Genomic DNA, 10,190 nt, shown 5'->3' on the forward strand with positions numbered 1-10,190 from the left:
CTCACACCATGAGATCATGACTTGAGCCAAAGTTGGACGCTTAACTGACTGAGCCATGCAGGTGCCCTTAGAGCAGCAATTCTGGAAGGGAGTCAGGAAAGGCCATCTGAAGAGGTGGGGAACCCAGACTGAGCAGCAGGAATTAAGCAGGACAAGGGGGTACAGGTGCAGAAGAGACAAGGGGAAGAGTACAGGGGGGACAGGCCACCAGAAAGAGCTCTCACTGTACTTGGGGAGCTAAAAGGCGGCCAGCACCCTCCAGCATTTAGTGCCAGGCAGATCGCTAAGCATATATGTAGCGCCACGTTTATACGGGATATGGCCCCCTATTGTTCGACTACCCTGCCCGATCCCCTTTTTTCCAGGGAATTATGCCTTCTTCCTTCTGCCTTTGCCAAGTGGTTACCATAGGAACAACCTTGCTCCCGCGACTGGACCACACCCCTCTGGCCACAGTTGATTGGACTAGAGGTGAACACCTCACTGAGGTTGGGCCAATCAGAGCCTCGACCCCTGGAGACCAGGGAGGTGGCCGCGGTGATGAGGCTCCGGCTCCCGGCTGCACAAGTTGCTCCTTGACTCAGGAGACATGCTGGCAGCCAGGTTTTTAGTCGAGGGGTCCACGAAGCAGTGAAACACACTTCTGCACAGAGGAGGTGTGAATGAGGAGACGAGGAACACTGAGAGAGCCTGGCTCCTGCTCTTCCGGGATGTGCAGCACCCCTGTCCTCAAAGCCCCTTTTTGCTTAAATTGCATCCTGTGGGTTTCCATCTTTCGCAACGAAACAAGCCCTAGCCAAACGCTTGCCAACTGCTAGGGCTTCATAGATGCGTAAATACGGCAAGGTCTCTGCCGGGAAGAAGGTCATAAACCACTGGGAGAGACGGACATACACACTAAACATTAACTACAGGGCTGTAATAAAAATGTATTCAAGGCAGGGAGGTTGTGCAGAGATAAATTAAGATAACAGATGTAAAAGAATCTTGAAAAGAAAAATGCAGTATGTATGTCCCCGATAAACAGAGGCAGAGGATTCGACTGCACTTCTGCTTTTAGTTTAATCAAGAACGCGAACAAAACGATGCAGTTTTACGCGGCAGGTGCTGGTGTTATCTGGCAATGAGTAAGTGATCCAGGATCTCATGCTTTCAGTTCCTCATTTGTGTTTGGTTAGTGGATGGATAAATAACATTACAGGGTCCCAAAGAATCGGGAAGCATTTGTGGTTTGTGATCTTCCTGCTATATCACAATTTTTGACCCTTTCTGCCCTCCCTCCACCAACCTCTCCTTGACTCCATGAAATTACCAGGCTGCTGACTCAACTAGAATAAAACCTTGCAATGAATCACTGATTGAGAAGTTTGCCGATAGACATGCCATTGCTACGTTAACCACACATGGTGACATTGCGTCTGGAAAGGTGTGACTTCTGCTTAAATAATCTTTAACATCATCTTGTCCAAGGACGCTTAAGAGCAATGGTATCTTGTTGAGAAATGCCTTCCCTCCACCCTCTCACAAACAGACACCTTTTTATTTCTGCTGAATTTCTGATGGCAGAGATAGCATGGAGCAAAGCTTGATGGCACGCTGGTGTGGAGGAATAAAGTGGGCTTTGGTGGCAATTTGATGTAGGTTTCAATCCCAGCTCTGCAGATTGCCAGCTGTGGGGTCTTGGGCAAATTAATTAACCTCTCTGAGCCTCAGCTTCCTTGTCTGTTGCGGGAAGGAAAGACTTGGACAAGAGGTCTCCTGTCAGTGTAGACAGGGTTAAGGCCAGTAGGACTCTAAGGATTAAATGAGAGAAGGCAGATAAAAATAATCTACTATGAAATGGAGCTGAAAAACTGCTTGTTTGGGGGTACCTGCCTGGCTCATTTGGAAGAGCATGCAACTCTTGATCTCAGGGTCGGGAGTTTGAGCCCCTTGTTGGGCATAGAGATTGCTCAAAAAAAAAACAAAAAACCCATAAGCTAAAAGAACAAAAAACCTGCCTGTTTCTTCTAAGTGTATCTTGGAGTGAATTGGGTTTTCTGGGACAGGCTGAGAGGGCTTCCTTTCCAGCAGAGCTGATCTACTGCTAAGAATCAGAATCTGATCCACCACATTTAACGACAGCGAGATTTGTATCATTTAAATCCCAGGAAGTCAAGAATAATTTTCCTTAAGAATAACTCTAATGTTGGGGGGGCTGATCCTCAGAGCACAAATTCTACAACCATTGTAGTATTGTGCTTCCATTGGACTTTTTAAAAATCTTGCCTTTTTAAAACATTTTGAGGGGCTCCTGGGTTGAGAAGTCAGTCGGTTAAGCGTCTGACTTATGCTCAGGTCATGATGTCACGGTTCATGGGTTGGAGCCCTGCGACCCGCGCTGTGCTGACAGCTAGCTCAGAGCCTGGAGCCTGCTTCAGATTCTGTGCCTCCCCCTCTCTCTGACCCTCCCCTGCTCTTTCTCTCTCTCTCTCTCTCCCTCTCTCTCTCTCTCGGAAATAAATAAAACATTAAAAAAAATTTTAAATAAAAAATTTTTAAGTTTATTTTGAGAGAGAGCACACACGCGCGTGTGTGCACACACACACACACAAGCAAGCGTGGAAGTGGCAGAGAAAGAAGGAGAGAGAGAATCCCGAGCAGGTACCACACTGTCGGTACACAGCGGATTTGAGGCTCAAACCCATGAGCTGTGAAAGCATGACCTGACCAAAATCAAGAGTTGGATGGGAAACTAACTGAACCACCCAGGTGCCCCTTGCTTTTTTATTTTTATTATTGAAGTATGGTTGACATCATCCTTTGAACATTTTTTTTTTAAGATTTTTTTTAAGTAATCTCTACACCCAACATGAAGCTCAAACTTACAACCTTGAGATCAAGAGTCACATGCTCTACTGACTGATCCAGCCAGGTGCCCCTGAACATTTGCTGTCTGCGCCATCTCTATTGTTCTGCAAAACGCTCACACGCAAATGAGTAACAAGAGCTATCACGGTGACTGTCCTTCTGCATAGCGCTTTATCTCAGCTGACCTTTCCACGAAAGTGATTACAGCAGTGATGCATTTTTCAGCTTCAGCACTTCCAAGACTCCTTGAACTCACAAGTCCCTGCGCACCCAAACGCCCCGGCGCTGTGGCTGACTCAGGACGTGTCACTTCTGGTTAGCTGCTAAAGTGGCGCCACCCTGTGGCAGCTTCATGAATAGTGAACGATTTTTTTAAAGATTATATTCTTTTTTAAAACTTTTTAAAAATGTTTTATCTATTTTTGAGAGAGAGAGAGACAGAGTGCGAGTGGGGGAGGGGCAGAGAGAGAGGAAGACACAGAATCGGAAGCAGGCTCTAGACTCTGAGCTGCCAGCACAGAGCCTGATGCAGGGCTTGAACTCACAGACTGAGAGATCATGACCTGAGCCAAGCTGGTCCCTTAAAGAACTGAGCCACCTAGATGCCCCAATAGTGAATGATTTTTTAAGTTTTTAGGGGCATCAGGGTGTCAGTTGGTCAAGCATCCAACTTCAGCTCAGGTCATGATCTCACAGTCTGTGAGTTTGAGCCCCACGTCAGGCTCTGTGCAGACAGCTCAGAACCTGGAGCCTGCTTGGGACTGTGTGTCTCCCAATCTCTCTGCTCCTCCCCCTACCCTTTCTCAAAAATAAATAAACATTAAAATTTTTTTAATTTAAAATTTATTTTTATTTCTCAAGAGAGTGGAGGGAGAGTGCATACAAGCAGGGGAGTGGTGGAGGGAGAAAGGGGAAGGGAATTGTTTTTAACGTTGTATTTCTTTTTGAGAGACAGAGAGAGACAGAACGTGAGCAGGGGAGAGGCAGAAAGAGAGGGAGACACAGAATCAGAAGTAGGCTCCAGGCTCTGAGTTGTCAGCACAGAGCCTGACGTGGGGTTCAAATTCATGAACCTCAAGATCATGACTTGAGCTGAAGTCAGAGGCTTAACTGACTGAGCCCCCCAGGCGCCCTGAAGGAGGGAGAGAATCTTATGCAGACTTCACACTCAGCGCACAGCCAAGGGCAGGGCTCCATGCCACAAGACTGCAATCATGACCCCAAAAGAAATCAAGAGTCCACCACCCAACCAACTGCGACACCCTGGCCCTGTCTTTCTTAATTTTTTAATTGGGTGGGTTTTGTATTTCAATGAATGGACATAATATGAGGCCTTATTCATATTTTTACATTACCATACTTCAGATTTCATAATTAAAATTCACATAAAATGTAACTTTATGGATTTATACTGGATTTACTTAAATCTTTTAACTGCACATTTTTGAGATTTTGAGAAGTTTACAGTTTAAGCTTCAAGGAAGCACAATGGAAAGGCAATCATGTATTTTTTTTTTTAAGTTTTTTTTCTTTTTTATATAGAGGGAGCATGTGTGAGCAGGAGAAAGAGGCAGAGGGAAAGAGAACCTGTGCAGAAATCAGGAGTTGGACACTCAACCCGACTGAGCCACCCAGATGCCCCGTGTTTTTCAATTTTTAGTATTGAAATATAATTGACATCATTTTTTGATGATGTTTTAAAAGATATTTTTTAATTTTTAAGCTGTCTCTATACCTATCGTGGGGCTCGAACTCATAACCTCGAGATCAAGAGTCACATGTTCTACTGACTGAGCCAGCCAAGCGCCCCTGCAATCATGTATGTTATGTTATTTACTTTCAGAAGGAGCCCCACTCTGAGTAGAATTGCACCAGGCTGCCTGGAGGAAGTCACCTCTTCCTTGCAAACACAGGAGGCGTCTATTCTTACCCTTGGACACTCCCTCCCACTTCCTTCCATCTATTGGAGTCTTCCTAACCTGTTTTTGCAGGGCAGCAGTGGACGCCTCCAGGATCCATACATGTGGCCCCCTGAGCAATCGCTTTTCATCCTAACCTTCCCCCTTCATAACTCAGGGTAGTACTTTTCAAATTGGGTATATTCCGGGGCAGGGGGTGGTCTATGAATTCTACCAAAAGTTTCAAAGATTGTGCTTTCATTTTTGGGTCATCTGGATGACCACCCTAGCACCAAGGGCCACCTCATGATTTTAACACCTGCTTTTCCATTTGGACTAGGGTCGTGTTCATGGTAGATGAATCAGTATGCAGTATCATCAAAGACAAATATCTCACTGAAGTTCAAATAGAGAAAGAGGGCAAAAGAAGGGCGTAGTCCTATGAAGTGAAGGATTTTGCAGCTTCAGTCTTTTTCCATCCAATGTGACCGTATGTACCAACAGTGACGTTTATAAATAAGCCATAAAGAGGTTTCACTAAGTACTATTTAAATATTTTCCATATTATATTTTGTGTTTGTTTTGTTTTTAAGTAGGCTTTCTGCCCAACATGTGGCTTGAACTCACAATCCCGAGATCAAGAGTTGCATGATCTACCAACTGAGTCAGCCAGGCGCCCCTCTGTATTATAGTTTGGGGGTGCATGTTTAAATGGACTGGCTAATTAAAATTATGACTAGGTGGTTAAAAAGGAGTTTATTATTCAAAACATTAAAAAAAAACAGTAATAATGTCAGTGATTCAAATAATGGTCCATTATCCAAAACAAAGCAAAACTCAGGTTGAAAATACATCTTTCCCCCATTAAACCACACACCAGGGATTCACAGTGATTCAGTTTGAGTAACACATCATTCATCACTTTGATTTAATATTGTTCATTTAATGTCTATGAACTTTTTTTGTATATTTAAGTTTATTTTAGTTTAAAGCTGAGGCAGCGTATGAATTTTTTAAATATGAAAATTTAGGAGAGCCTAGGTGGCTCAGTCGATTAAGCTTCAGACTTTGGCTCAGCTCGTGATCTCATGGTTTGTGGGTTCGAGTCCCGCGTTGGGCTCTGTGCTGACAGCTAGCTCAGAGCCTGGAGCCTGTCTTCAGATTCTGTGTCTCCCTCTCTCTCTGACCCTCCCCTGCTCATGCTGTCTCTCTCTCTCTCTCAAAAATAAATAAAACATTAAAAAACATTTTTAAGTGAAAATTTAAGTTTTGTTTTTCTTCATTTTCATCCCTGCTTTGGAAGAATGCAATATGCAATACAATTTAAGAAGAGGGACTCTCCCTCACCTCCAAGCATACACCCCAGTGCAGATACTTCCAAATATTTCCCTTCTCTTTCCAGCGGTAAATGAAGAATGAATTCTCCCAGCCCTCTGGGCAAGCAAAGCCAGTTTCTCAATGGGTAATGATTTAGTGTACAGTTTTATTAGCCCACCAAGGTCTACCAGGAAAGAAAAGAGAGTGGGGCTTTTGTGCGAGGGGACTGAGAGGGAAGGGCTGCATGTGAGGCTCTATTGAGAGCCCAGGGGCTGTGCTGGAACTTTCCCAGCTTTCTGTAGGGAAACTCTGGATACAGATGCCTCTGTCGTCTGCATGCTGGACAGAGTCGGGTTCTCATCAGGGGCTGCCCCGCGGGGATGACACCCAGCGATGCCACAAGACCGTGCTTTGTCCTGGTGCGACTATGCAGGGTAGGTGCCTTCCTGAAATGCTTCAGGACCCCTGAGAGCCCAAAGTCCACCCCACAGCAGGGAAGAGAGGGGGCCTCGAAGCTGCGCTCATGGGAGAAAGTACTCAAGTTGGAGCTCTCTAACCTGGGAGATGACCCAGCCACCAGTCAGCCCCATCAGGAAAGCACACCTGGAAAGGGGGCACTGCCCAGCCACCGCTGGTACGTTGTGGGGGCATCACGGAGCAGGTGCTGAAGGAGCAGAGAGGCTGGGAACTGGCCACTGTTGCCAAGACAACGCAGACTGGAGGATCAAGCAACGGGAAAGATGCCCCTTCCCTCTTCCCCACTGCCAGCCTTTCTCTAGATGGGCTGGATCTATTGGAAAGTCAGCTGGCCAAGGATCCTGGAGTATAGTGTTCAGAGTCCCAGCCCCAGAGCAGGTAGACAGGTGGGCTTGGGGCTGAGAGACACTGGGCCAGTGACCACCAAGCTGCGCTTAAGGCCAAAGAGGAGTTAATATCCTGATTCTCATTCAGGACTCTAAGTTACAAGCTAGAGATGCTGACTCTGGCCAGTCGAGGCTGCGGAGGAATTTACCAAAGGCTTTGGGGTACCTCACAGAACTGGCTTGAGAACCGAGATTAGAAATTGGCTCAGCTCATTGGGGCGCCTGGGCGGCTTAGTCGGTTGAGCGTCCGACTTTCGCTTAGGTCATGATCTCGCGGCTCGTGGGTTCGAGCCCCGCGTCGGGCTCTGTGCTGACCGCCAGCTCAGAGCCTGGAGCCTGTTTCAGTCTGTGACTCCCTCTCTCTCTGACCCTCCCCTGCTCACGCTGTCTCTCTCTCTCTCTCTCTCCTAGAAATAAATAAAAATATTTTTTAAAAAATTCTTTAAAAAAAGAAATTGGCTCAGAACCAGACCAGAAAGGACACTGCTGCCGTGTGGCATCTGATGTTGTGGCCATGGTGTGCTAGATTCTGTGACTTCCCAGGAGGGATTCCTTCTCTCCTCTTCTACCCCAAGCTGCCCTGACCCGCTGACTTTGGCCTTGGCCACGTGCCCTGCCCGTGGAATATGGGTGAAACGACTGGGTGCCCTTTCTGGGCAACGTTCCTGCCACACCCGCCTGCCATCTTGCATGAGGAGAGCCTACTCCTGGGAGCTCCTCCAATCTCAGCCCTGCAAAGACGTGAAGCACACTCGAACCCAACTGCAGCCTGGAGCCTGGCCTGTGAGAGTCCAGTAGAAACCAGCCCGGCCACAGTCCACCAGCATCCTGTCCACAGAACCGTGGGTGAGAAACACTGAGATTTGGGGCTGTATTTTTTTTTTTTTTTTACCATGGTAGAAGCTGACAGGTGCACATCAGCATCTAGAAGAATCTCTCCTCCCCTGCTTTTTTATGAAAAAGCTCTAGGTCCACATACAGAATCCTAGGCAAGGGTATCCTACTGGCCAAGCCCAGGTCTCCCATCTGGGTGGTGCCTGACAAGGAGATGAGGAAAATGCTTATCAGGAATTTTCATTTTCTACAAGAGTGGGCTGGCTCCAAAGCTTCTGGTTCCCAGCCAGACTCAGGGTGGGCACACCAGGTTGAATAGCGTTCTCCACGAATTCATGCTCCCCTGGAAACTCAGAATGTGGCCTTTTTGGAGTAGGACCTTTGCAATGTAAGTAGTTAGGATAAAGCCATATGTGGTTAGGGCGGGCCCTCACCCAGAGACTGGTGTTTTTAAATTTTCTCTAAGTTTATTTATTTATTTTGAGAGAGCAAGAGAATGAGTGGGGGAGAAGTAGAGAGAACCGGGGGTGGGAGGAGAGAATCTCAAGAAGGCTCTGCATTGTCAGCACAGAGCCCAATGTGGGGACAGAGCCCACGACTATGAGACCATGACCCCAGCCAAAACCGAGAGTCAGATCCTTAACTGACTGAGCCACCCAGGTGCCTCGAGATTGGTGTTTTCATAAGAAGAGAAAACCAAGGGACGCCTGGGTGGTTCAGTCGGTTAAGCGTCTGACTTCAGCTCAGGTCATGATTTCATGGTTTGTGAGTTCAAGCCCCACGTTGGGCTCTGTGCTGACAGCTCAGAGCCTGGAGCCTGTTTCAGATTCTGTGTCTCCCTCTCTCTCTCTGCCCCTCCCTTGCTCACACTCTGTCTCTCTCTCAAAAACAAATAAACATTAAAAAAGAAGAAGAGAAAACCAAGACACAGAGACACAACAAGGCAGGCCACAGGATGATGGAGGCAGAGATTGGAGTGATACATCTCTAAGCCCGGGAACACCAAGGAGCTGGAACACCGTGCCAGCAACACCGGATGCTGGAATGAGGAGTATGAAACTGATTTTTCCCTGGAGACTTCTGAGAGGGCATGGCCCTGCTGCCATCTTGCTTTTGCACTTTTATTTATTTATTTTTTATTTATTAAAACCTTTTTTCAGTGTTTTATGTAGTTTAGAGAGAGACAGACAGACAGACAGAGTTCAAACAGGGGAGGAGCAGAGAGATCAAGGGAGACACAGAATCCCAAGCAGGCTCCAGACTCTGAGCTGTCAGCAAAGAGCCCAACGCGGGGCTCGAACTCACCTGAGCAGAAGTCGGACGCTTAACCAACTGAGCCACCTAGGCGCCCCAGTTTTGCATTTTTGGCCTCCAGAATTGTGAGAATACATTTCTGTTGTTTTATGCCCCCAGTTTGTGCAACTTTGTGACAGGAGCTCCAGGAAGCTAATGCAGACCCTCAAATATAAGAAGAAGGTATGGGAGCACCTCTCTTCCTCCAACAAAAAAGATCAACTTCCTTTTCTCATGTTGTTTCAGTAATATTCTGAAACAATAATTCAAGAGGCAGATCCTTAGAATGTTTCTTCTGAAACAGCGGTTTATACGTGAATGTAAGGAAATTCACCAAGGGCAGCGCGCCCTGCACAAGGAAATTGGTATTTGGGGTCTCTGCCTTCTCCTGGATTGTATTTGATCCAAAAATAACTCTGCTTGGATAGGGCTACTTAAGATCCTTGGGTGAAAAACAGATGCCTCTTCAAAGAGTCTGAATTTCAGAGTAAAAGGGCTGTGTGGGGACAAATGTCTGGGACTGGAATTTGGTTCTGAGCAAGACCTAGCTGATTGCATTAGACTTGCAAGTCACCCCCACACGTCTTTCTATCAAAGAATAGTGCACTCCGTTAGACTCTCTTAAAGCCATTTTGGAACAATGGAGAGAATATAATTATAATATAAGTGTGTGTGTGTGTGTGTGTGTGTTTGAGAGAGAGAGAGACAGAGAGGGAAACTTAGGCAGGGTCCACCTCAGCATGGAACCAGACACGGGGTTTGATCCCAGAACCCTGGGATCACAATCTGAGCCAAAATCAAGAGTTGGTCGCTCAACCAACTGAGCCACCCAGGCACACCATCTTTCTTATGCGTCTTCCTTCTTAAAGTTGGAGATTCACCAAGGCAATGGCATGAGGAAAAAGAAGGGAGTCTCTTTAGCTAAAGGACTCTAGACACCAAGAGTCACCTCTGGTCCTTGTTTAGATCCTATCCCGATTCCCATCAACTGTGAGTGAGAAGACACTTTAGAGAAAATCAGGCAAATTTGAAAATGACTGGGTATCAGGTGATCAAGTCATCACTGACAATTTTATCAGTTGTGTTGTGGCATTATAAGAAAAGGGCAATTTTTAAAAGAGGTACAAAGTATGTA

This window comes from Hyaena hyaena, unplaced genomic scaffold (genome assembly GCF_003009895.1).
Source record: "Hyaena hyaena isolate Hyena2069 unplaced genomic scaffold, ASM300989v1 scaffold_676, whole genome shotgun sequence".
Taxonomy (NCBI): domain Eukaryota; kingdom Metazoa; phylum Chordata; class Mammalia; order Carnivora; family Hyaenidae; genus Hyaena; species Hyaena hyaena.